A 26,418-nucleotide genomic window follows, 5' to 3' on the forward strand; every position below is an offset into this window, starting at 1 on the left:
TCTGGGCGCTCTCGGTGACACCGAAGCCGAAGTAAAGCCGTTGAATTCCGGTAGCCGCACGGGAAAAGCGAGCGTAGCCAAGGTGTTGCAAGAGCATAGCTTAAAGGTAAACTGAACAAATATCGTAGAATATTGAGAAAGCACCACAACTGAATTTTTGAGACACGAATGCACGTACAGACACATAATATGGGTCAGTTTTGAGTGGATGGCTGTATTTTTGACGTTTTCTGAGTGGCCGCCGGGTCAGAGGCAGCGCGCTTCCGCCTGTGAGCCAGCGGGTGTGACGTCACATTTACCCTCAGAAACGTCATGGCCCCGCGATCCAGCCGCCGTCGCCCCCGCACTTGAAATTGGTTGACCGGCTACAAGCAGTGTCGGTTCCCCAGCGTCGCGCCTTGCACAATGCTGAGAAGTGTGGAATGCTGCATACGAGGGAGGTCGAGGGGGACGCGTACAGAGGGCACGTATTGCGGACAATTGTTGGCGCGCTGGGCGGGAACCATGAATTGTGCGCAGGAATACGAGCAGCACAATCAAAAAAGAAAACACGTCCGTCCGTGAGCTTTGTGAGTGCCACGGAGGAAAGAAAAAATGAACAGTTTCCACCGCTCGCGATTGGGGTGGCTAGGGAGGCATGAGGGAGGCAGGTAAATGTGACGTGTTATCCGGTTTTGTCAGAGCTTTCACGGGAGCCAGCTAGGTGCGGCGATTTGAGAAATATTTAATAAAATACTTACTTTCCACTCATTTCTGTTCATAAAGTGGATTGTTTTGTTCACCCCCAATACGGTAGCTACCATCTGCGCTGGAAACCTCGGCGGAAATTTCATTATCAGTATGCCTTTAACGCTGGACTGGGATCTGCTTTCTCGTCACCACTGTTATATCAGCCGTTTACTTTACAGCAGCCGTTTTCCGGACGCAAGAAAACTATTTATTTACGCTCGTCTAGACGCCACATGTTTCGTGCATACCCGTTACTGGGTCCCCCGTGTGAATCTCCCGCGTAGTCTAGGCTCGAACTTAACTATTGTAACGTTGGGAGATAAGGTGCACCGGGAGCGGTACTGAGAGAAAGCAATTGCGCCGGTAGAAGTAGATGTACTGAAGTTTTACTGACTATACAAATCTGAAAACAATATTTTGAAAGAGACAGAAATTAGGAGGTGCGGAGTAAGAAAGGAGCCTATAGATTTACACTAAAAAATCTGGTGTATATCGCTACTAAGCATGACATTAAATACGGAGAGAGTAATTACATCACTTTATCGTGATAACAGCACATGAAATATGGAGTAAATATAAGAGTTTGACCAGCCATCCTCTGAAATATATGGGGCCGGCCTTCATTACCCGGGGCCTTCATTACCTTTTCGCGTCTTATCGTGTCATCTAAACAAAAGAAAAAAATTATTTGATCCTGAACAGTGCTATTTCTCATCACTGTTCAAATATGACTTATTTCACATCCGTTGAGGGGCGCTTTAGGTACTTACTCAAGCAGCACAAAAGCAATGACCCTTGATTGGCATTCTGGTGGCAAAAGTTGGCATGAATATATGTCCTTCTTTGGCATTCGGGCAAATTACTACTTTTTCCAACAATGACCCCACCATTTATGCCAATAGTATGCCAACCCGTCGCCATTTTAATGCCTTGAGTATGCCTGCACACAGCCAGCCCGTCGCCAAGGGTATGCCTGCGTAGAGTTAAGTTGTCGGCACTTTCGCGCCAAGCATGCGCGCGTGCAGCCAACCTGCAGCCATGCTCGCGCCACGACTACGCCCACGTAGAGCCTACCTGTCCCCACGCTCCTGCCGAGATTTTGCCCATATCCAGCCGTCCTACCCTCCCATTTGTGCCATGATTATGCCTATATTCAGCCATCCTACCCCCACACTTGTGCCATGATTACGCCCATATCCAGTCACCATGTTTCTGCGTTTGCACCATGATTACACCCATATTAAGCCGGAATATTGATAACCCGAGATTCATGCCAAGGCTTGGCATATGAGCAGCCAGTTGCACCCTGGCTCAGAACGCTGCCATTTCAAGGTGACCGTTGAATTTTTAGGCCGGTGGGAAATCCGACCAGGGGCTCCCCACTCAGTTCTACACCATATCGTCTTGTATATTGTGCAATTTGTTTTGTCTAATCGACAAGGGAAGCTGTAGACAATAGTTCAATACACAATGCAGACTCCAAACATTTGGACATACACCGCTTGTCCTCCCCCAGAAGGGGGTTTCATATGAAACCTTTTACATATGAGCGACGAGCAGTCTTGCAAAAAAAAGGGAACCAAATGATCGAAGAAACAGACTTTATTTTATTTCAAGTGTCACGAGAACACGCGGCAAGTCAAGCCACAGCTTGGGACGTACAGGGCAAGCTTGCAGAAGATGGTCGGGATGATCGGGGGGGCTCTATGCAGGCCTAAGGTGTGGCAGAGACAGCAGACGGTTCCGACTGTAGGAAGGGGTTGCGAGACATGGATGCGTGGCTCTCTGCAGCGGGCTGACCTATCACAAGGATTCGCTGGTAGGCCCTGGATAGCAGGCTCCTGGCAGCCACCCTTGCATAACTCGTTAACGCCAGGCCCACCGCAGACTTTTCGCATATAGCATCTGCCCAAGGTAATTGGGCACTGACGGCCAAGACATAGTTTCACAACCGCACATTCTACCTTCAAAATAAATCAAGTTCATTATTTGACAAAAAGAAAAAGAGAGGCGCGCATGTTATTAAACAGAGGATGTCACGTAGTCATAGATTGCATACATTATTTACCCTTCATGAACCTAGCGCTCGGAAACATTCCTGCATATTGTCAAGACGTTGCAGTAATTTGGATTGGTAAAACGTTTATTCGGGGCCTGCAGTAGAACGCGCGCTCGCGCGCACGCGCTCCGGACGGGGCCTACGTCGTCGCCTGGGCACCGGCCTCGCTGCTTGGGTCCCCGCTCACCGCGGCCGGCTCGCTGGTTCCCTGCCGGGCCAGCGCCTTGATGACCTGCTGGACGGCCCAGAGTTGCTCCCCTTGATTGTCGCTCCCTGCGGCTGCTTCCAGTCGCGGCGGGATCCTCCCAGACTTAGCTTCCTGGTACTCGGTACAATTCCACAGCATGTGTGCGAAGCCGGCCGTCTCCGTTCGACAGACTCTGCATTTGTCTGTCGGGTGCGTCTCGGGATACATTCTATGCATCAGCGACAGACTGGGGAGTGAGCCCGTCTGTAGCTGTCTGAATAAAACGGCTTGCTCTCTTTTTGGAATAACAGCACGAAGGACGAGGACGAGGACGAGGCGCTGTTATTCCAAAATGTATTACCAACTAGCCGTCCCCTCAAGGCTTGCTCTCGACTGAGCCCCGAGCAAGGGGGTGGAAGCGTTCTGCGAGCTAGGCGAAACACCTTGGTTATTTCGTTGTAGTCGGTCATTCGGTCTTTGGTGCTGAACCACAGCGGCCAGTCGACCGAGGCGCGGTCCGTTAGCGCGCGCGCCTCGGCGTGTGCCATCTCGTTGTAGTTGGCGTTGCGGTCTGACGCCTCGCCAGCGTGCGCCGGGAACCACTTGATTCTCACTTGTCTGCTGCCATTGTCATTTTGGTTGCCTGCAGTATGCGCACAGCTTCTTTCGCTATCCTGCCTTTGGCGTAATTTCTCACCGCCTGCCTCGAGTCGCATAGCACTGTGTGGCAGTCGCCGTCGGCGATAGCCAGGGCGATGGCCACCTCCTCCTCTTGCTCTGCCTTGGTGCATCTCGTGCTGGCGGTCGTGCGAACGATGCCGGTCGCGTCGACGACGACCGTCGTGAACCCATGTATCTTGGCATACTCAGCCGCGTCAACGTAGCATGCGTGTGTGTCGGCCGCGTGCTGGTCTATCAGCGCCTTGGCTCTCGCTGCTCTCCTTCCTTTGTTATACTCCGGGTGCATGTTCTTAGGTACCAAGTCCACTCTGATGTTGCGCCTGATCTCATCGGGGACGGGGAGCTGCGTCTGCTCCCTGCCTTGATATTCGATTCCCAGGTTGTCCAGGATTTCCCGGCCGGCCTTGGTCGAAGACAGTCTTTCGAGCTGTGCGGCACGTTGGGCCTCCGCTATCTCCTCCAGCGTGTTGTGCACCCCTAGCTGCAGGAGGCGTTTGGTGCTCGTTGTTTCGAACAATCCCAGTGCCGTCTTGTAGGCTCTGCGGATGAGTATATCTATCTTGTTTCTCTCGCTCTTGTTCCACTTGTGGTAGGCCGCCACTTACGCTACGTGACATATGACGAACGAGTGGATCAGTCTGATCAGGCTCTCTTCCCTCATTCCACTTTTCTTGTTCGTGACTCGTTTGAGTAGTCTCGTGGCATTCGCCGCTTTCGCAATGAGCCGGGTGACGGTCTCGCCGCTTCTGCCGTGCGTATCGATCGTCATCCCCAACACTCTGGTCTTGTTGACTCTTGGGATCGCGTTTCCCTCTCTGGTGTTGACTTTGATTGCCTCGTACTCTCTCGGGCTGCTCTTTGGTTTGCGGTGCTTGACGGGTGGGTAGACGAGGAGCTCCGACATGCTCGGCGAGCATCTGAGCCGCGTTCCGTCGAGTTGGTCTTCGACCGCATCAACGGCCGCCTGTAGGGTGGATTCGATGTGGGCATCGCTGCCCCCTTCCACCCACAGCGTTATGTCGGGCTTCCTTGATGTTCCTGAGCCTTTCGGCCACTCCTATCATCACGTGATTGAAAAGCACCGGCGAGATGACCGATCCCTGTGGTGTGCCTGTGCTTCCCAGCTTCTTCTCCTGTGCTTGGAGGTCCCCCGCTCTGAGCTCGGCCGTTCTGTCCGTGAGAAAGTCTTTGATGTAATTGTATGATCTCTCTCCCATGATGAGTTTTGAGACTTGGGATAGGATCGCTGAGTGGTTCACATTGTCGAAGGCGCTCCGCAGGTCGAGTCCCAGTACTGCTTGTTGTCGCCAGTGTTGCCGTCGATGATCTGGTGCTTGAGTTGTATCATGGCGTCTTGGGTACTTAGATGCTGCCTGAAGCCGTTGACCGTTTCCGGGTAGAGATCTTCTTTCTCGAGGTATTCTTGCCACCTGTTGAGCCGGACGTGCTCCAACGCCTTGCCCACGCAAGATGTGAGCGATATGGGTCGGAGGTTATCCGTGTCGGATGGCTTGCCCGGCTTGGGGATCAGGATGATATTGGCCTTCTTCCACTGCGTCGGCAGCGTTCCCGTTTTCCAGCATTTGTTGTAATAGCTCGTGAGGCTTTCTATGGATTTGTCGTCGAGGTTCTTAAGCGCCTTGTTGGTGATGCGGTCCAGCCCGGCCGCCGACCTGCTGTTGAGGTCCTGCAGTGCCGTGCGAACTTCTTCTACGTCTATATCTCTGTCGATACGGGCGTTGGGCAGCCCCCCGTACGGCCCATGGCACTCCGTGGGCGTAGTCAGCAGGTATCTGTCGCTGATGCGTTTCTTCACCTTATCGGCGCCGTGTTTAGCGACTTCTCGATGGATGAGTTTAGCCAGTCGGTCCCTTTGGTGTGACTTAGTCTTGGTTTCGTCAAGCAGATGCTTCAGCACGTTCCATGTTTTCCCGTTGTGCATCTGGCCGCCGGCAGCGTTGCATATCTCGTTCCACTGTTGCGCACATAGCGTGCGACAGTGGTCCTCGATTGCTCTGTTGAGTTCTGCGACTTTCTTTCGTAGCCTACGATTAAGGCGTTGTTGTTTCCATCTGTTAAGAATGGAGTGCTTGGCCTCGATAAGGTGGGCCAGTCGGCTATCCATTCTGTTCGTTTCGAGGTCTGTTACTATGTCTTTGGTTGAGTTTCGAACATCTTGGAGGATCTTGTTGGTCCACGCGTCGAGGTCGTCGATTTCGGTCTCTTCCGCTTCCTGATTTCTGTTATCTCTGAAAGCGGACCAATCGATCCACATATGTTTCCTGACTTTGGTACTGTTCTGCTCCGGTATGACGATTTCCAATATCATGTGGTCGCTACCGAGGTCCACCCCCGTGTTCCTCCACGTTATCGTGATCGGTTCGTTGTTCTTGACGAACGTGAGGTCGGGGCTGGTATCTCGGGACACGGAGTTGCCAATTCTTGTTGGGTAAGCCGGGTCGGTAATGAGGGTATAGTCGAGTTCCGGTGCATCTTGGGATAGGTTTCTGCCTTTCGCATTGCTCTTGACGTAGCCCCACGCCGGATCCATCGCATTAAAGTCGCCGCATGCGATCTGTTGTAGCGGCGTATGCCGCAGATGTACACGGACTGCCAAGCAACCAAGAAAACCCCCTTTATTTCAACATGCAGTCACTTATATACACAGAGCGACACTGGTGCCTCTGGCGGCCGGTGATCACAAACTCGAACCGAAACCAAATATACAACATATTCCCTTCCTTATAAAAACGGCTACATTGGTTAGTAGTTTAGTAGTGGTAGTACGTTAGTGCTCGTTTACCGAATTATATTTACAATAACGACAACGTGCTTGTCCTAGCACTTAATACAAAAGTATATAGAAACAAAACAAACAAACAAAACAAGATACACTTCAATAATGTCCACATCTTTCAAACTCAACAACATTCGTGCGGAGAGTGACAAATTCATGTTCACTGCAGCACAACGAGTCCTTCTGCACTTAGTGTCCATAGCGGTCCGGCGGTCGCCTGTTCCTTGGTGGCTGTACCCTACGCTGTGGTCCCGATGCTTCAGAGAACCCACTGGCTGCAGGCGAAGTCTCTTCCGGTTCACAGCAGGTCACTGGTGGCATAGGTTGCTGCTTAGCAGCAGCCACAGCTGAAGACCCGGTTGGCGCTTCTGAAACGGGTCCGTCCATGGTAGGCGGTGAGCTGCTTTCCGTAGCGGTATCATTTGTACCATTCCTTTCACCCCACCCACAAAGGGATGCAGAAGCTTGTGGCATCCTCGACAAGTTTGAAGCGTTCCACGTTTTTCCATCATCAAGGTGAAAAGACGATTCCCCTGCTTTCTTATCACTTTCCTTGGGCTGCTAAAAGCGAAGTCACCTTTAAATGCAGTTGTAGGTCTCCGTACCCGTACAAGGTCACCAACATCCACTTTGGTTTCCCTTGCGGCCCTGCGAGCGTCTGTGTAGAGTTTACTGGATTGTTGCTTTTGCTTCACCCGCTCGCGTAGGCGGTGGAGCTCTGCACTAGGGTCAGTCGAAAATATGGCTGACGGGTACCCAACCACATCAAGCCGAGTTCTTGGCAAACGTCCATGCAGGAGAAGTGCTGGGGCAACTGCAGTTGTGGCATGTGGCGTGCAACGGTAAACGCCCAAGTATTCTGTTACCGTCTGGCGTAAGGGACGCTGCTCGAGTGTAGCTACTTGAACAAAACTTTTAAAAACTCTGTTAAACCGTTCTACTTGACAGTTTGCTTGGGGGTAGTATACGGACGAATGCCGCAAGCGGATGCCGTGATCCTGCAGAAAAGCTTGGAACTCTCGAGATGAAAACTGTGGCCCGTTATCGCAAACGATTTCTTCTGGGTAACCTTCACGTGCGAACACTGACACCAAGAAGCTTGTGACTGTGCGTGTTGTGGCCTGGTTGCAAAAATATACCTCGGGCCACTTAGAAAAGTAGTCGACCAGCGTGACTGCATATCGGCAATCGTGTGGCGCTCTCTCAAATGGGCCAAAAATGTCCATTCCCAGCTTTAGCCACGGCTCCTTTGGTAAGGGGACCGGGTTCAATGGTGCAGCCCTAACCTTCGAGCTTTTGTCCGCTGCCTGACATATACTACATGTTTGGATAGCTAGCTCGACTTGCCTGTCCATGGCTGGCCACAAAATTTTTCTCGCAGACGTGCCTTCGTTCGTACAATTCCAGGGTGGGCCTCATGAGCAGCGGTAATTATCCGCGGTGTAAGTGATGCCGGGACCACAAGGCGTTCGCCACGCAAAATCAAATTGTCCACCACTGAAAGCTCATCGCGAAGTTTGAAGAAAGGTTGAAGCTCACCCGGCAAGGATTTGTGCGTAGTCCACGACAATTCAATGTAAACCTTGATTTGTTGCAGTGTGCCGTCTTCCGACTGGGCCTGTTCAAACTCTTCCCTGGTAATGCAAGAAGATAGAAAGGCAACTGATACAGTTTCATCTGGTAAAGTCTTTTCTTCCTGAGGAGAAGACGCAGGGAGACGAGAAAGCGCATCTGCTACTCGATTTTGCGAACCCTTCCGGTACTTTACTGTATAGTTGTACTGCAGTAGGCGCTCCGCCTACCGTGCTATTCGCAAAGGACGCCTTCCTGGCCCTTGGGTAGAAAGCAATGCGACCAAGGCTTGATGGTCAGTAAGCAATGTGAAATGGTGTCCCCACAAGTAGACATGCCACTTCTCGCACGCCCAAACACACGCAAGTACTTCACGTTCTCCTACTGAATATCTCCTCTCTGCGGATGAAAGTGCTCGAGAAGCAAAGGCGACTGTGTGCAGTTCCTCTCCATCCACCTGTTGGAGAACTGCTCCAAGCCCACAGTCAGAAGCGTCAGTGGAAACTACAACGGGAAGGGATGCATCGAACATCCGCAGGACTGTGCTCGACGCAAGTGCCTCTTTAACCTTTCGAAAACTGGAGTCTACCTCGCCAGACCAAACAAATGGTTGCCCTTTTCGAAGAAGAACACGCATCGGTTCAACCATCTCGGCAAAGTTGGGAACGAACCTAGAGTAGTATTCGACCAGTCCAAGGAACGATCGAAGGCTGGCTGCGTCGGTGGGTGCCGGGGTATTCTTGATGGAAGCAACCTTTTCCTCCAGTGAAACAATACCACTTGCTGTGATCCTGTGACCCAAAAATGAAAGTTCCTGCGTATCGAAGATACATTTTCTGTTCAACTTGAGTCCTGCCTCTTTAATGCGTCTAAGTACTGATGCAAGGTTATCTATGTGCTCCTGCCGGCCCCGCCCGAAGACTATAATATCATCTATATAGAAAAGCACGCCCTTACATCCCTGCAGGACTTTGGACATCATACTCTGAAATGCAGAGGGCGCGGAAGCCAGCCCGAAGCACACTCTTTTAAAACGAAAGAGGCCTTCGTGAGTAAGAAATGCGGTCAAATCGCGACTCGCAGGGTGAAGCATGACCTGGTGGTAAGCTGATGCGAGGTCTAGCTTAGAAAAATGTGTTGCCCCCACTAGACTATGCAATAGCTCTTCTGTATGAGGAAGGGGAAAGCTGTCTGCTACGACAGCTTTGTTTGCTTGTCTAAGGTCTACACAGAGGCGAATACCTCCCTCTTTCTTTTTAACGACCACAATGGGTGACACCCATTCAGATGCCTCCACCCTCTCTATCACGTCCATATTTTCCAATCGACGGAGCTCTTCCGAGACCAATGGTCGCAGTGAGAGCGGAAGGCGCCGAAGTTTTGATTGGAATGGCTGCACTGGGGATCACGTTTTGACGTGGTGCACAAAACCTTTTGCGAGGCCAATGCCTGGATCGAAAAGAGATCCAAACTCTTCAACTAATTCCTTTGGGAGGTTAATTTCCTGCACGGCTTTTGTCGGCTCAGAGCGCTGCTCCCTTCGAGAATTAGACGTTAGCGTCGTTTCAAGGCATAGAAGAGATGACCCATCAATCTGTAGCCCGAGCGCCTTGATGGCATCGATACCCGAAAGTGAGGTGCCTTGTTCTACAACATAGAAATGAAGACTTGTTGTGTCAGCTTTGTACGTAACGTCAGCGAAGAAACAGCCACGAACCGGAATTGGCTGTTTTGAATAGTCTAGTAACCGAACTGTTGGGGCAAAAAGTACGTGGTCTCCAAAATGCTGCTTGAAAAGATCCTGTGTAACAATGGAAACAGATGACCTACAATCTACAAGGAAAGTTATGTCCGTGCGGCCAATCGAAACTGTGACGTGAACTGCGGAGCGAGCGGCCGTCGTCACAGCCAGAATGCTCAAAACTTCCTCGCTAGAAGAATTTTGGCTGTCTACCTCACGAACCGGAGCGGAGCCTCGTTTTTTGCAAACAGAGCGGAAGTGACCCATAACACCGCAATGGTGACAACGCTTGCATTTGGCTGGACAGCGAAATGATGCCGCACTGTGCTTAGATGAACCGCAGCGATAACAACGCGATTGGCGGCTGTGTGACTGCTTCGAGCTCTCGTCGGAATATGGTGTGCGCGTAGGCGTATTCCCAAGAGTATTTATACGTCCAACAACTTCAGAAGGAAATTCTTGCAGATCATTCACCTGCTCAAACTGCCTTGCCAGGAGTACCGCTCTAGCGAACGAGAGAGACGATCCTTCAAGAAGAAAACGTTCGCGCAAGCTCCGAGACGAAATACCCCCAACTAACTGTCACGCAGCGAATATTCCTCAACAGGAAACGAGCATGTAGCATGTAGCTCCCGTAATGCAGTGATGTACTCATTCACTGATTCACCAACTTGTTGGACACGCCTACAAAAACGATGCCGTTCGGCAGCAACATTGCTTGTTGCCGAAAAATGAGCATGCAGAGCGGCCACTGCGATATCATACGATGATACTTCAGGCCTTGCATCGCCTGAGCCCGATGCTTTATCAGTAGCAATTTGCTCACCGAGCTTGGCGTTGTCCAAAGATGGGAGGGTGTAAAATATGCGCTGACCTTCTACCCCGAGACTGTGAAGTAGTGCCTTGTGACGATCCGGTGTGCAGTCAGAGGCACCCGAAGCAAGCAGGTAGTTCTCGAAGATGCGGAACCATTGCGGCCACGCCACAGCAGGTTGGCCAGGCGCGGGCAGGAACGGGGGCGGTGGCGCGAGTCCCGAAACACTCATGGCGCCGAAGAGCAAGCGGCGAAAGTCACGCCCCCCGAAATCGGCCCATCCTCGTCGCCAAGGTTGTAGCGGCGTGTGCCGCAGATGTACACGGACTGCCAAGCAGCCAAGAAAATCCCCTTTATTTCAACATGCAGTCACTTATATACACAGAGCGACACTGGTGCCTCTGGCGGCCGGTGATCACAAACTCGAACCGAAACCAAATATACAACAAATATATCCACGCGTCGAGGTCGTCGATTTCGGTCTCTTCCGCTTCCTGATTTCTGTTATCTCTGAAAGCGGACCGATCGATCCACATATGTTTCCTGACTTTGGTACTGCTCTGCTCCGGTATGACGATTTCCAATATCATGTGGTCGCTACCGAGGTCCACCCCCGTGTTCCCCCACGTGATCGTGATCGGTTCGTTGTTCTTGACGAACGTGAGGTCGGGGCTGGTATCTCGGGACAAGGAGTTGCCAATTCTCGTTGGGTAAGCCGGGTCGGTTATGAGGGTATAGTCGAGTTCCGCCGCGTCTTGGGATAGGTTTCTGCCTTTCGCATTGATCTTGACGTAGCCCCACGCCGGATCCATCGCATTAAAGTCGCCGCATGCGGTCAGCGTGCTCTGGCCGGCCGTCGTGCTTGCCTTGTTAAGAATGGCTTTGAACCTCTGAAGTCTCCGCGATGGGTTACTGTAGATGTTCAAAATGAAGATGCTGTTTTTTCTTTGCTTGGTCGGTATGAGTTCGGTGAGCGTGTGTTCAATCCTGACATTGCTTAGTCGGTGTTTGACGAAGGTGAGTCCCTTCCTGACCAGGGTGCACAGACCTCTGCCATCGGGCGGGCCCGCGTGCACCCTGTAGCCGGGGAGGGACGGCTTGTCCGTTAGTGTTTCTTGGAGGAGGAGCACGTCGGGATTGCGAGCCGCGTGCTGGATGTACTGCTGGACGACTGCCCTATTCTTGACGAAGCCGCGGCAGTTCCACTGCCACACTGTTATGCTTGTGGAGTTGGAGGCCATGATTGTCCTATTCGGAATTCTCCGTGTTGCTGCACTTGGTTGACTTGATGCTGTACTGGCGCGAACGTTGGGTTGCTTAGTATTAGTTGCACGCTTCTTTCCAGATTGTTGAGTCTATTGACGTTCTCCGTTTGGAAGGCTTCGATGGCTTGCTTCATCGATTTGATCATATCCTCCAGGCTGTTGAGTTTGGCCTCGACGTTGTTGTTTCTGCTGTCAGTGCTGCAGTTGCTCATGTTGTTCTTGGTCTTGCGTGATTCGACGGCCCTCTTCTTCGTTGCCGGCTCCTTGTCTGCGTCGGCCGTAGTTTCTTCGGCCTTGCTGTTGCCGCTCGGGCTGGATGTTTGCTGTTCGACGTTGCGGAGGGCGTTGCGGATCTCCGCGATTTCCTTGGTGAGGTTGTTGATGGTGGCTCGCAGGGTCGCGTTCTCCTTTTTTATGGCCTCGTTGATCTCTCGTTCCTTGGTTGAAGCGTTGTCTTCTGTCTTGGCGTTGTAGCTCGGATTGGTCTTCATGATACCTCGTGCGGCGTTGCCCCAACCGACTCTTTCACGCGACGCTGATCCTTGGGTTTTCGTTTTTCGCGCGTCACTGCTCTGGCTCCTGCAGCTGCTATTTCTCGACTGCGCGCCGTCTCTCGATGGCGTTGTTGACTTATGGGCAGCTTGCTTGTCAAGTAGTGGGAAATCGCTCTCCGACGGCAGCTGATGGCTGACGTTTCGGCGCTCCCACTGACGCTTGCGAACGACGTAGGGAACCTTGTATCTGGCTTTACATACTCTGTCGGCGGTCGGGTGAGCGCCGCCGCAAAGTTTGCATTTGGGTGTACATTTGTGGTCTTCTTTTGGGTTCACTTGGCCGCAGCCCCTGCAGATCCGGTTGGTTGGCGTCGGGCACAAGTCCTTGCGATGCCCGACCCGACCACACTGGTGGCAGACGTCAATTTGCTTTCTGTACAGGTGGCACGGTATGAGCGTGACACCATATCGGACAAAGTTCGGTACCTTGGGTCCTCTGAAGGCTACTATGATCGTGGTCGTGTTGCCGATTCCTTTGGCGCCTACGGCGAGTGGGTTTCTGTCGTTTACAATGTTGCTGCCGAGACCTTCGGCTTTCTCATCGACAGGGATGCCTCGGATGATGCCCTTCACGGTGTCGTACGGCGCCGTGCGGTACGCGCTGGCTTCGAAGGTCTTGTCTTGAATGTATATAGCTTGAATTCTTGCGTAGCGGACTGCGTTTTCTTACTTGGGCGTGCTGATTACCATTATATTTTGTGGCGCGTTCGGGGCAGATCGTGTCCGATGCGTTCTCTTCGTTCGTGATCTTGGCCGCGGCGAGAATGGCCGCAGCGACGGTCGTAGTGCCGATCTTGGTGATGTCGAGTCCCCCTCGCGGTCTGATTACGATCTTGTTTTCCTCCAGCGGCATGGCTGGCATTCTCGCTGCCTTGATGGCCGAGGCTCTAACGTTCTTATTTCCTTTCGCTTTCTTGCTTACTTGGTTGTCGGTGCCGGCGAGCTTCGCGTCGAGGTCTCGTTGACGGAGTCTTGACATGCGTTCCCCCGCGAGCGTCCATTCATGGCCGCGGTGGAATTCCTCGGGTGAAATCATCGTAAAGCGGAAACCATTTATGCGAGGCTTCTTCGGCGGACGTGCGCTTTCTTGAGCTTAACCGACTGAAAGACTCTAAACAAAAAACATAAACAATTATATCAACATCATATTAATCAAATGTGCACTGTCTGACAATGTACAAAACAGTGCTGAAAAATATTTTGATGATATACCAAAATGAAATATTAATGAAGTTCAGATTGAAATTTGCCTGGTGGGCACTGCACAGCTTCAAAACCTAATTTTCTATTATCCCGTAGGCACCGTGAAGCCACTCACCACCACCTCTCATTCTCTGCAATCTCCTTCAATTCCTGCCCCCTTCTCCTCAGATGTATAAGCTGTATATCAACTTTGAACGATGCTTTATTTTTAAATGGGACAAATATTTTCTACCCAAAATTCCAGCAGAACCAAGTGAGATACGCTGAGTACAGAAATCGAAGACCATTTTTATAAAAAAAATGAATTTAAATAGTATGCCTATGTCGCTCGGGGTGCACGGAACTGTATGTACGATTGGGATATTCGAAACCCTTACAAAACGCCCACTGGACAAACGAGAGTTGTAGCTTTTTCACTGAGAGTAAACTTCTGAAAAATTAAAATTTTCGCTGCAGCGCCACCTCCTTGCTGCGTTCACTCAATCGCTTGTATGTGATAAGCATTTAGTGTCTCGCTGAACTGCGAAACCAAGCGAGTAAGATTCTTGTCTTGCGCAATTGATAGATGACCAATATTTCCACGCGATACAGCATTGAACCTAATCCCGCTAATTAACATTTGTCAACGTCCCCTGGTTGCATTTTAACAAAAACAAATAATAATGTTTTTACCATTCCAGAAGTATTACTTCCTGTGCTACGTATCTTAAATATTTCTCAATGAAAGTTGTCCTCGCTTTTCCACCTGGAAAAAAAAAATTGAAATGAAACAGCAATCAACAAACCGCCCAGAACATTTCATTTCCAAAATTGTCTGAAGGTAAGTGTCTGGACTACGCCGGAGCTGTCGTAGATATTCGCAAAGAACGTAAGACTCCAAACGCACACGTACGCGCCATGAGAAATAGGAACCAGGAGCGAGCATTCTTGTCGCGCTGGTTGTCACGCAGGCTACCAACTGGGAAGCACGTGGCAAGAGAAGGCAGCTGAAAGACGAGGAGAAAGGGAATGAGCCACGTGCAGCGCACTCAGGCGAGAGGAAAAACAGGTTCGAGCAGGCGAGTGAAAAAAATCACAAGGAAAAAAAAGCGCCTTGCGCGGGAAGTGGTGCGCTCTTCTGTGAAAAAGGGGCAAGCCAGGAGAAGAGCTGTGAAGGTGAGGCTCGGAGGAGGCAAACCTAGTGAAAGAAGACAAAAACAGGGAAAATGTCTTGTGGGTCGTTCACAGCCAGATAGTGGCGAAATATTCTCTTGCGATTTTTGCAGAGATGGTTGGTTGGTTGGTTCATAGGAAGGGAAAGGCGCAGTATCTGTCACACTTGCTCTGTGGACACCTGAACCGCGCCGTAAGGGAAGGGAGGAAGGTGGGAGTGAAAGTGGATAGAGAGAAAGGGGGCCATAGTGGAGGGCTACGGAGTAATTTCGACCACCTGGGGATCTTTAACGTGCGCTGACATCGCACAGCACACGGATGCCACTTCGTTTCGCCTCCATCGAAACGCAGCCGCCGAGGCCGGGATTCGACCCCGGGAACTCCGGTACAGTAGTCGGGCGTCTTACCACTGCACCACCCCGGCGGGGCTTTTTGCAGGGAAAAGCGTGGTTTTGGCATAGTTGTCGCTTAGGCATCTCCAAACACTCCCATAATGTGTGCAACCCCGTGCTGTAGTCTTCGTTGGTTAAAGGTGGCATAAAAATGTTGCCATAAATTTAGGAAAATAATTTTTAAAATATACTAATCGGAATTGCGCAAAATGTATGCTAATACACTGTTTTACTTGGATACATGTGGCACACAAGCTAAGATGCTAAAGCAAAAAAAAAAACAAAAATATGGCGAGCAATTGATTCTTTTCGTAGCAGAGCAATCTACAGCATTTTTTTACTGTAAAAAACTTGCGGGTCGGCTAGGAACATAATTGTGTGGCCCGTACGTGTCTGCCCAAGCTTTCTTGAAGGGAAGCGAATTATGGCGTGCTCGCATTGCAGCATTATAAAAAAAAAATAATGCACGAGAACGATTATATCTAATTTAGGTAGCTACTTCGGATACATCTTTTCAATAAATACAACGTCTAAAGCCAAAACTTCAAAAAATAAGTATAAACACACGCCCAAAGCAGCGATATACTACAAGAACGACAAAAAATTCTGATAACAAGAATTTACTACATTCTAAACGGAAAAAAAAAAACAAAACACGAAATCAAAGACTGCAGGAACATGTGCTAATGGCACGACACACGGAAGCCTGGAATCCTCTCTGCAATTTCTGATTTTAAAACACCACGTGGTCGATTTCATTCTAGTATTTGCTAAATCAAATCTGTGCGCAAAAGCCGCCCAGCGAATACACTGATAAAAACTGTGGTGCAGCTATTCTAATACACGGGGGCAGGCTTTGGACTATGGAAGTCATTTCCAGATGATTGTACCAGCAAGCCGCAGAAAATACCTTAAGAATGCCATTCAATCCTTACGAAATGAGCGCGCTTTAATTTATGGACATCGCGAGCAAGCGCCATTCCGGAAATGCTGCACCTAGCCCATCAAGACAAATAATAGGAGCTTGTCTAAGTCATACTCGCAGCAGTCATTAACTACTTGATTCGCTAGAGCTTTCCGAATAAGTATTTTACAACTCAGTTTTAAACTCCGACTGGTTTTCTTTGTTTTCTTTATTATGCGCCAATTCAAAAATTGTGACTGCCAAAGAACTACACCTCATATATGTTGTTTTCCCCTAAAACTGCATATGTTAAATTGCATATATATATATATATATATATATATATATATATATATATATATATATATATATATATATATATATATATATATATTACACAATTATTGCGCTTACAGAAGAGAACATGAAGGAATCAGTGATAGGTAGTACACTGCTCCATTTAAAAAATCGTACAGGTAATATAGGGGAAGCAGCAGACAAGAACCATTGTGGACAGTTTTTTGGTGTGGCACTGACAATATGGGCAGAGTAAGAGGGACAATCAGGGCCGTCATTGAAGGTGTAATGCAGTGGCAATGCCCATGTGGGTAGAACAGAGGACAAACAGGGCCATAATTGGAAGTGAAACGCAGAGGCAATGCCCATGTTGGTAGAACAGAGGACAAACAGGGCCATTATTCGAAGTGCTAGAAAGTGGCAATGCCCATATGGGCAGAACGTCGACCTAACAGGGCCATCATTAGAAGTGCTAGCGAGTGGCATTGCCTATATTGGGAAGCTATAGTGGCAACACGGGTTCATTGTAGGGCCTGATTTGCCAATACTTTGCCATCTCTTTCCCAATATTGGGCCTTTCATTTGTGCTGCCTGGGTACAAATCCGTCACCTTCAACGCATGCGTTTATTGTCCTCCCAAGCACTAGCAGGCAGGCCAATTTGAACGAACATTTGGCGGCTGTTAAAACGACTCACCAGTACACAAGGCTGCTCAGAAACAATGCTCGGCGCCGCAGTCTACAACATTGAGTACCGATAAACGGGCACTCGTGGTCTTAGCCGCCAATGTGTGAACACGCTGCATAATATGGGTCCGATAAATGTTCCTACACAATCATTTACTGCGTCCTCGCGCCAATGCTCGCAGAAATAATGTGGAAGTTTCCTCGTTTTGGCTGTTGCCTCAGTCCAGAGCCCGTACTCATCTCGCCCTCACGCTGCCTCCACCTGTAGTTGCGAAAAAAAAACCACTACAAGTTCGTCATCAAGATGCCGTGGGGATGGGGAGGGGATAGGACGCTGACAACTGCCAAAGCTCTTGCCACTGCTGACAAGAATGGTGGGGTGAGAGTGTATTGTGAGCAAGGAGAACCTGTACACGGAAAAACGCATGCGTGATTTCGGCACAGCTGGGAGATGACACATTGCACCCGACACGCGGAAACGGCCATCAGGGAAAGCGTGCTACACCCTTTGCTGCAGCTTCTTGGTGCAATTCTAAAGCATCTCCCCTTAATTTCTACGGTGGTCAATGCGTAGGCGGTGACAGAAACAAGGGGTGAAGAATGGACCCCCGTGGTGCGGAGAGGAGAAAAGCGCATTCCCCAAGCTGGCTTGGGTCCTTGTGCGGTTGCAGGTAAAGGCGCGCGTGTACAAACTCAACACAACACCTTCGCCCTTTCTGCGCCCATCTGCACCCTGGTCCGGCAAGGCCAGCTGTCTATGACATGAGAAGGCAGTGCAAGACATTTTAGGGGCGAGAATTTCAATAAGCTGCTACAGGAGAAAGTATACACCATGCACGGCCACGCCAGTTCCACGGGGGCAAGTTTGGCACCAGCTGTGGCAGTTAGGTGCACCTCAGCAGCCTCCGCTCTTCGAAAGCGCTAACGACCCCTGCACTTCAGTGCCTGGGTTTGGGATTCGGGACGTCTCTGCCGAAGACTCGTAATGCGTGAACTGCAGCCTAAGTACAGAAGCGTGGAATGTGCTTTCATCGATCCTCTCCTTATCGCGGAGTCACTGCTCTTCTCCTTCCCACCCCCCTTGTCCCTGTCTCCACGCTGTTAGCCCCCGTCTTTGGATCTTTATAGTTTCCTTGTTTCGGCGAATACCTTGTTTTAAGTCAACGGCGGACATAACAAAGATGACGTTGTTATTGGCAGACGCTCCTTATATATTATTATCCGAGGCTATAGTTGAAGTAAAGATATTTTGAAATTCAATGCGTCGAAAGATCGGCTTACTTGCACCCGTAACATGTGGCCTACCTTCAGGCCTCATTTTTTATTCCTTGGCCTTTCATTGTTCCGGCAAAAGGAAAAGTTGATGAAGAATGTTTATCGCCGAAGAGATGCATGCACTACTTAGGACATCGCTTGTCTGCCCTGCTGGATCAGGAAAGCGGCCGACGACTTGGTTACAGGGAGAGAAGGTAGGCAGATGGCGATGAGCAGCTGTCAGAAGTAGCAAACTTATTCACTTATTTATTTACTTCCTTTACATACATAAAAAGGATTAGAGAATATGTGCGAGCGGGTAATAGACTAAGGAAGCCAAAAGTAGAAATATAAACCGCAATCTAAACCGCCAGTTTGAGATGGTCCCCAAGTGCATATGTCTAGCCACTAAACCCCCCCCCCCCTTTCACTGCAGGTACATTTGGGCACACATGAGAAGGATATTGGCGCTTTGTAGTCGCAAGCTATTTTATTTTGTTTTGTAACAGCGCCGTACGTCTAGGCTGAAATGGTTCTCACTTCTATGTGGAGAATACTGTCTTAGGAAGGTAGAGGTCTGACATGTCCTTCTGTAATTTTTCAGATCGGAAAGGATTGTTTTTTTTCTGTCGTCGATTCGTTCAGCCGATCAAGGGCAAGCGGCCGGTGTCTTCCGCGCCATATCGCTGCTGCTGCTCGGGCGGCTTATCAACTCACTATCTCAGGAGCATAGTATTACTGGTATTACCGTTGCCGTTCTTATAACAGGCGTTGAGGTCGCAAGACGTAAGATCGTAACAGCCCAAGGTGACCGGCGCGCGGGTACCTGTGTTTTTTAAGTTTATTTATTTATTTTTTTATTTATTTAGAACATACTGCAGGCCTACAGTATGCCCAAGCAAGAGGGGCGAATACATAATATATGCAAAAAGAACAGGATTCGCAAAATTGAAAAATGTTAAATACAAGTTGTAACACAAAATACAACAATAAATACAAGGCTCAGGTGCAAAATACAAAAAGTAAACGTAGAAATAAATGGCTCTCAAATTAAATGCTGTGAAGAAAACATTGAGTCAAAAGAATCAGCTCTGGTTAAAAGATCTGGCGGACACCTGTTCCACTCCTCAATGGTGCGTGGAAAAAAATGAGTATTTAAAGGCGTTAATCCTAGCACTGTAAGGGGTTAATGATCGTGTATGTTGATTTCGTGTTTGGCGCGTAGTGTTAGGTTTAAGGAAGGGGTCTGCATTCATAGAAAGTTTACGGTTTTTCAGTAAGAAATGTAGTTTCAGTCTTTGAATTTTCCGGCGCAGCTGTAATGTTTCAATACCGTGAGTTCTCATGAGGGTCGTTGGTGAGTCAGTTACACGATACTTTGAAAAAATAAAACGGACGGCTTTGCGTTGAATCATTTCAAGGGCCTCGGTGTTACGTTTAGTACATGTAGGGATCCCAGACGGTGAACGCATGTTCTAGTGATGGCCTTATTATTGAAAAGTAGGTTAATTTTTTAGGTTCAGGTGGGGCAAGTTTTAGTTTATGTCTAAGAAAGCAGAGTTTACGAAAGGCTGAGGAGCATACGTTTGATACATGTTTATTCCAGCTAAGGTTTTTCGTTATTGTAACTCCTAGATACTTGTACTCGCTGACTTCGGTCAGAAGGTGACATGAAATATTGTAAGGAAATGAGAAGGAAGCCTTTTTGTTAGTTATCTTCATGTATACTGTTGTCTCTAAATTTAGCTTCATGTCCCATTTATTACACCATGTTCTGAAGATTAGAGTTTAGTAAAACTTGATCATCTTGGCAAGTAATTTGGTGAAATAAAACGCAGTCATCTGCAAATAATCTAATTTGACCAGGGGTAGTTATAACATTAGTAATGTCATTGATATATATCAAAAACTTTAACTACATATGTGCCATTTATACCTCATTTTCTTTTTGCAATGAGGGAACGACGTAGTGTATGTAGTACATCCCATCCAGTGGATCATATATGATTTCTCAGGAAGAAATTTACAGCCAATGTAAACTAAAGTTCACTTAAATTAAAATGTGGGCAAATCAAAGATGGATTAAACACAAATGATTAAAAATGCGGCCGCTATATTTCTTGTCGTTCGTTGTGACTAACGTTTCACCTTTTCTTCAATTCGCTTACACTAAAGAAACTCGAAAATTACCAAGACAAACTGAAAAACTGAACAGGGGTAAATGGGGTACGCCCCAGTTCGCAGATGAGCCAACGTTTCGACAAGTGGACTTGTCTTTTGCCCTTTTGATCGCTTTGCCCAGACGAAGACAAGTTCACTTGTCGAAACGTTGGCTCAACTGCGAACTGGGGCGTACCCCATTTATCCTTGTTCGGGTCTTCTTCATACCATACAAACCATCTTCTTCTCGTTCTACCTGGATCCAAGACAAACTGAGTAATACAAAATAAATTGTTCAACAAACGTATGCCAAACAGTATGCAAAACGCAGGGTATAAACGCCCACACGATATTCTAAACTATGCTAATCGCCAGTGAACGAAACTTGGGCAAAGAAATGAAAAAGGGCCTTAATTTGGTATGAAATATATAAAAAAAAAAACCTTAGTCCAAAAAAAAGTACGTGCGAACAATATACACTTGAGTTAAGAAAGTTCGCGCACGGCCTGCTTCAATCCCCTGGTTCTTGCTCATCAACTGTGATCAGTCATTTATTACCTCTTTTTTTTTGGAGTATTATTCTAGTTCACGCACAGAAAAAGTTTTCAAACTGACGACAGTCCATGCTAGCTCATTTACAACACAGTTTAAATTTTTAACGTCCTAGAATTTGAGCGCTCATAAAAGTCTGATTTTAGGGTGAGCGGTAGGAAGGTGGGGAGGGGGGGGGGCACCGCCCCTCCGGTTCCAGAGTCCCTGCCCCCACCATTTTCGTTCCATAGCCCTACGCGGTGTACTCAACTTAAATAGAACCCTCTTCGTTAGCCTCCACGCTTCAGCCCCATAGGTGCGTACAGGTAAGATGCAACTGTTGTATACTTTCCTCTTGAGCGATACCGGTAAGCTGCTAGTCATAATCTGCGAGTGCTTACCAAATGCGCTCCATCCCAATTTTATTCTTCTTGTTATTTCCTTTTCATGGCCCGTATCTGCGGTTACTACCTGTCCTAACTAGACAGATTCGCCTACTACTTCCATTGCTTCCCTACCTAACATAAACTGCTGTTCCTTCCCGAGACGGTTGAACATTACCATAATCTTCTGCCTGTTGATTTTCAAGCCTATATTTCTACTTCTACGGCATAGGTCATCAATCATTCTTTGCCATTCATCACCTGAGGTACTTAGCAAGGCAATGGCATCAGCTAATCGCAGATTATTGAGGTATTCTCCACCTACCCTTTGTCCCTAACTGCTCCCATTTCAAGTCTCTGAATACTTCATCTAAGCAAGCTGTGAATAGTACTCCGGAGATCATGTCTCCTTGCCGAACAACTTTCTTTGTGAGAATTTTGTTACTTTCTTTATGCAGAACTATGGTTGTTGTGCAGCTTTATCCTATCTTTCAGCACTCTCACGTACGGCTCGTCTACCCCCTGATTTCGCAATGCCTGTATAACTGCCGAGGTTTCTACTGAGTCAAATGCTTTTTCGTAATCAATGAATGCTATGTATAAGGGCTGGTTATATTCCGAGCGTTTTTCTATCAAGTGGTTGATGGTATAGATATGATCGATAGTAGAGTACCCTTTCCGAAACCCTGCTTGATCTTTTTCTTGATTACAGTCTAAGGTTCTCCTGATTCTATTAGCGATTACTTTAGTAAATACCTTATACGTAGCAGACAGTAAGCTGATTGGTCTGTAATTTTAAGGTCGTTATCGTCCCCTTTCTTATGAATGAGGATAATGTTTGCTTTCTTCAGGTTTTGGTATCGTCGATGACTCCAGGCACTGCGTATACAGGGTGGCCAGTTTTTCTAGCACGATATCCCCCCCGTCCTTCAGCAAATCTGTAGTTATCTGATCCTCTCCAGCTGATTTCCCCCTTTTCATAGTTTCTACTGCTTTCATAACCTCGTCATTCGTTACCGGTGGAACGTCTGTTTTTTCCTGCCGCCAATCTCATTACGGTCCTGACTACTTTGGCTACTGTAGAGATCAGTATAAAACTCTTCGGCTACTTTGACTATCTTGTCCATATTTGTGATGACGTTGCCCGACTTGTCCCTTAGCGCATACATCTGATTTATGCCTATGTCCAATTCTTCCCCGCTTTAAGGCTTCCCCCGTTATTTACAGCATCCTCAATTCTCTCCATGTTATACTTTCTTATATCGGCCACCTTGCTCTTATTGATTCGCTATGATATCTCGGCCATTTCTATCTGGTCTGTTGGATTGGAAGCTTTCATTCTCTGGCGTTTCATAATCAAATCTTTAGCCTCATTATACAGCTTACCGGTATCCTCTTCAACTATCCTACCGCCTACTTGTACCGCGCACTCAGTAATGATATCTCTGAAATTATTGTTCTTTGCTTCTAGGGTAATGTCGCCATCCTCGGTTAGAGCTGAATATCTATTCTGTAGCGAGATCCTGAACTCTTCTGCCCTCCCCCTTACCAATAATTCGTTTATGGACTTCTTTCTTCCTAATCTGTTGCGTTCTTTCTTCAGATTTAGACTATTCGGGACCTCACCACCCTGAGGTCAGTGCATGGCACTTTCCCGGTTACCTCTACATCTTGCATAATGACGGGGTTGAACACAGTATGAAGTCAATTTCATTTTAGTCTCCCGGTTATGATTTTTCCATGTCCATTTCGGGTTCTTCCGTTTGCTGAAGAAGGTATTCATGATTCTTAAGTATTGCGCTCTGCAAATTCAACTAGTCACTCCCCCCGGCTATTCCTAGAACCAATGCAATAGTCACCTACTGCCTGGTCTTCTGCCTGCTTTTTTTCTACCTTGGCATTGAAGTCGCCCATTAATACAGTATACTGCGTCTTTTTTTTTCGAATTGCCGATTCTACTTCTTCGTAGAAGCTTTCAACTGCCTGGCCATCGTAACTCCATGTAGGTGCATAGGCATGTACGACCTTCAGTTTATACTGCTTATTAAGCCTAATTACAATGCCTGCCACCCTCTTATTAATACTATAGAATTCATCTTATTACCCGGTATATACTTATTGATAATATAAACCTACTCCTATTCTTGCCTCTCCGGTAAACCTCGATAACACAGGACATGCCCATCCTTCAGTGCAGTATATGCTTCATTCGGCACCTCACTAAGCCCTTTGACATCCCTCCTCATACCCTCTAGTTCCTTGAACAGCGCTGCTAAACTAGCTTCACTAGCTAGACTTGTGTTAAACTTTGCCAGGGTCAGTTTCCTGTACAACAGAATGCGATCCAACTCGAGGTAACCAGAAGCAGCGGGGGGCCGAGTACGCCAGGAAGAGCTACAGCAGGAGCACTACGGGAGCACCAAACACAAGACGTCCTCGGGCCAGCCTTCCAGTTGCAGAGACCAATCCCAGCTGCCCATCACCCGAGCTACGGACACAGAGGTGAGCTGGGCAGAACGGCCTCCCCTCTCCACTTCCTCATTTCCCTCACAGAAAGACAACATTATAGAGTCACTCAGACAGGAGAACAAACTACAAGCAATGGTAACTACACTCACCCCACGCCCCAATGTCATAGTGCCCAACATGCGTACAAACACAAACCCGAGCCCACAACCCAATTCCGGAGCTCAAAACGCACCCGCAACCCAAGCCGTCCTGGGGGAGATATATCAGCAAATATTTCAGGAGCTCAAATCCTTCAGATAAGAATTCCGACCCTACCAACAATATGTAGAGCATCAAACTGCTGAAGCACGCGAAAGCGTAGTAAACACCAAACACTACATGGAAAGCGCAATTGCGGCCATCTCTGACGAACTGCCTGAAAAAAAAAAAAGACCTGTGATCTCGGACGGTCCATCAGACAGTGAGTAATTACGTCGGCCGATTCAAGAGTAACGATGCGGCAGTGGCACAGCCGGGGATTTAATTGGAAACAAGCAGCCCTTAGCATGTACAGCACGTAAGCAAAAGAGGCCCCGCCAGTGATCCTGCTGCAAGAACCACTTGCAACAGGGTTGCAGCTGATGAGTTACAAAGCATACCAGCATGACCAATTATCGGCCATACTAGTTCACAAATCATACACAGCCGTACTGCACGAACAGATAATCGAGGACATATCACATTGCTACATCACTCTCCTACCGCTACGGAGAGATGAGGAAGGCATACACATATTAAACGTCTGCAGCCCACCTTAAGACCGGCACCCTAGGCGAGGATCATCTCGTTAAAAGGTTCCTGGCGCTGGTGGGCAAACCTTAACGCGTAATTGGGGGACTTCAACTCCCAGCACCCTTCGTGGGGATACCCGAAGGCCACACCCAGGGGTCGAAAATTGGCCGAAATAGTTACTTAAGAAGTACTCGCGCTCCTAACAGACCCTGCGTTCCTAACCAGATTGGGCAACCGCAACAGCTTCTCCCGGAATACCTGCCCAGACCTTGTGCTTGTAAAAAACGCAGCTAATCCAAATTGAAGTAATACGTACCAGCACCTGGGTAGCGACCACTATTCCTCTCAGCCGGTCGGATTACCGGCATATACAAAAAAAAGATCGGAACTGCGCGACTCATGGACTGGAACAATTGGAGTGAGTCCCGCCCCCCTTCGAGCAGTCTCATCGCTGACATAAACGACTGGACTCGGGATCAGGAACACCTTTACTAAATTCACAAAAAAGGATCAACCGAAGATTGTCCAGCGGTCGACCCACCTCTCCTGCATCTGTGGGAGGCGTGGTGCTCTCTCACTAAGAGATGGAGGAAACAGCGACATAATTTCAAGTTACGGCTCCGCATTGAGCAGATCAACACCCGAGTTGAAAAGTGTTCGTGTACCCTTGCGCGAAAGAACTGGAATTCACTCTACGATGTATCCAAGGCAATCTCGGAGTGTCTAAAACGTCGCACTTATTAAGATCACTCATCGACCTTAGCAAAAAAAAATCCGAAACTTGTGATCGGATGAAAAAAGTAATGCACTCCACACCGGGCACCAACAAGGAAATACTAAATCAGTTACAGGGCAGGTACGTATGTGTAAGCCCACACATATCCCATCTCGAGTATTATGCCCTACCCAACGAGGCCCTTTATGCCCCAGTCACATAGGCAGAGGTTAGGGCCGAACTTGCTGCCATGAGGAAAACCACCGCTGCAGGGCCAGACAAAGGGATGGCCCAGCTTCTATATAATCTCCTCGACGACCAGATTACATTATTAGTCCAATATTTCAGCGGAAGCACTGGGATACAGGACAACTGACATCATCCTGGAAGACAGCTGACATAAGTTTTATACCAAAACCAAACAGACCCTTGCTGTTAGATAACCTTCGCCCTATTTACCTAACTTCATGCTTGGGAATACTCTTCGAAAGCATCAACACCACCCGGCTGACCCGATACCTGGAGGGCAACAACCTACTACTGCCAACGTAGTTCAGATTGCGGCCACATTTATCAACGCAAGACATTCTACTATACGCATACAAGACCATCTCGAGAAACCTCGAAAAATCCAAACCAGGCCCATTTTGGCACTTAATTTAAAATGGAACATTTGACAACATCATCCACTCCAGCATTCTGCGCGGCCTAGCAATGTCAACTGAAGTCCCAAGCCCTACAACTACATTAAAGATTTTCTTACATCGAGACAGCCCAGCCTCAATCTAGGATCCTTCCGATCTGAGCCCATCACACTTGTCCCGCGAGAAACCCGGCAGGGGGTGGTCTTTTTACCCCTGCTATTCAACCTGGCGATGAAGGACCTACCATCTCAGCTTCAGAATATCGAAGGCATACAATACGCCATCTACGCAGATGACATTACGAGCTGGTTCCGCACTGGGAACGACGCAGAGGTGGAACAACATCTCCAGGCTGCAGCCGACGTGGCCCACTATTACGAAAGAACTCTAGGTCTACAATGCGCCCCAGAAACGTCGGAACTGCTCATACTCAAAACCCGAGACAACCTCTACCCCAA

At 48.4% G+C, this 26,418-nt stretch overlaps 2 pseudogenes; both read right to left on the reverse strand.

The window, feature by feature from the left end:
* Positions 1-8,742: 8,742 nt before the first annotated feature.
* Positions 8,743-11,018, reverse strand: LOC146194294 (uncharacterized; annotated as a pseudogene).
* Positions 11,019-11,796: 778 nt separating this feature from the next.
* On the reverse strand, positions 11,797-13,435 carry LOC146194295 (uncharacterized; annotated as a pseudogene).
* Positions 13,436-26,418: the final 12,983 nt, after the last annotated feature.

This window comes from Amblyomma maculatum, chromosome 3 (genome assembly GCF_055883805.1).
Source record: "Amblyomma maculatum isolate TAMU_Amacu chromosome 3, ASM5588380v1, whole genome shotgun sequence".
Classification (NCBI taxonomy): domain Eukaryota; kingdom Metazoa; phylum Arthropoda; class Arachnida; order Ixodida; family Ixodidae; genus Amblyomma; species Amblyomma maculatum.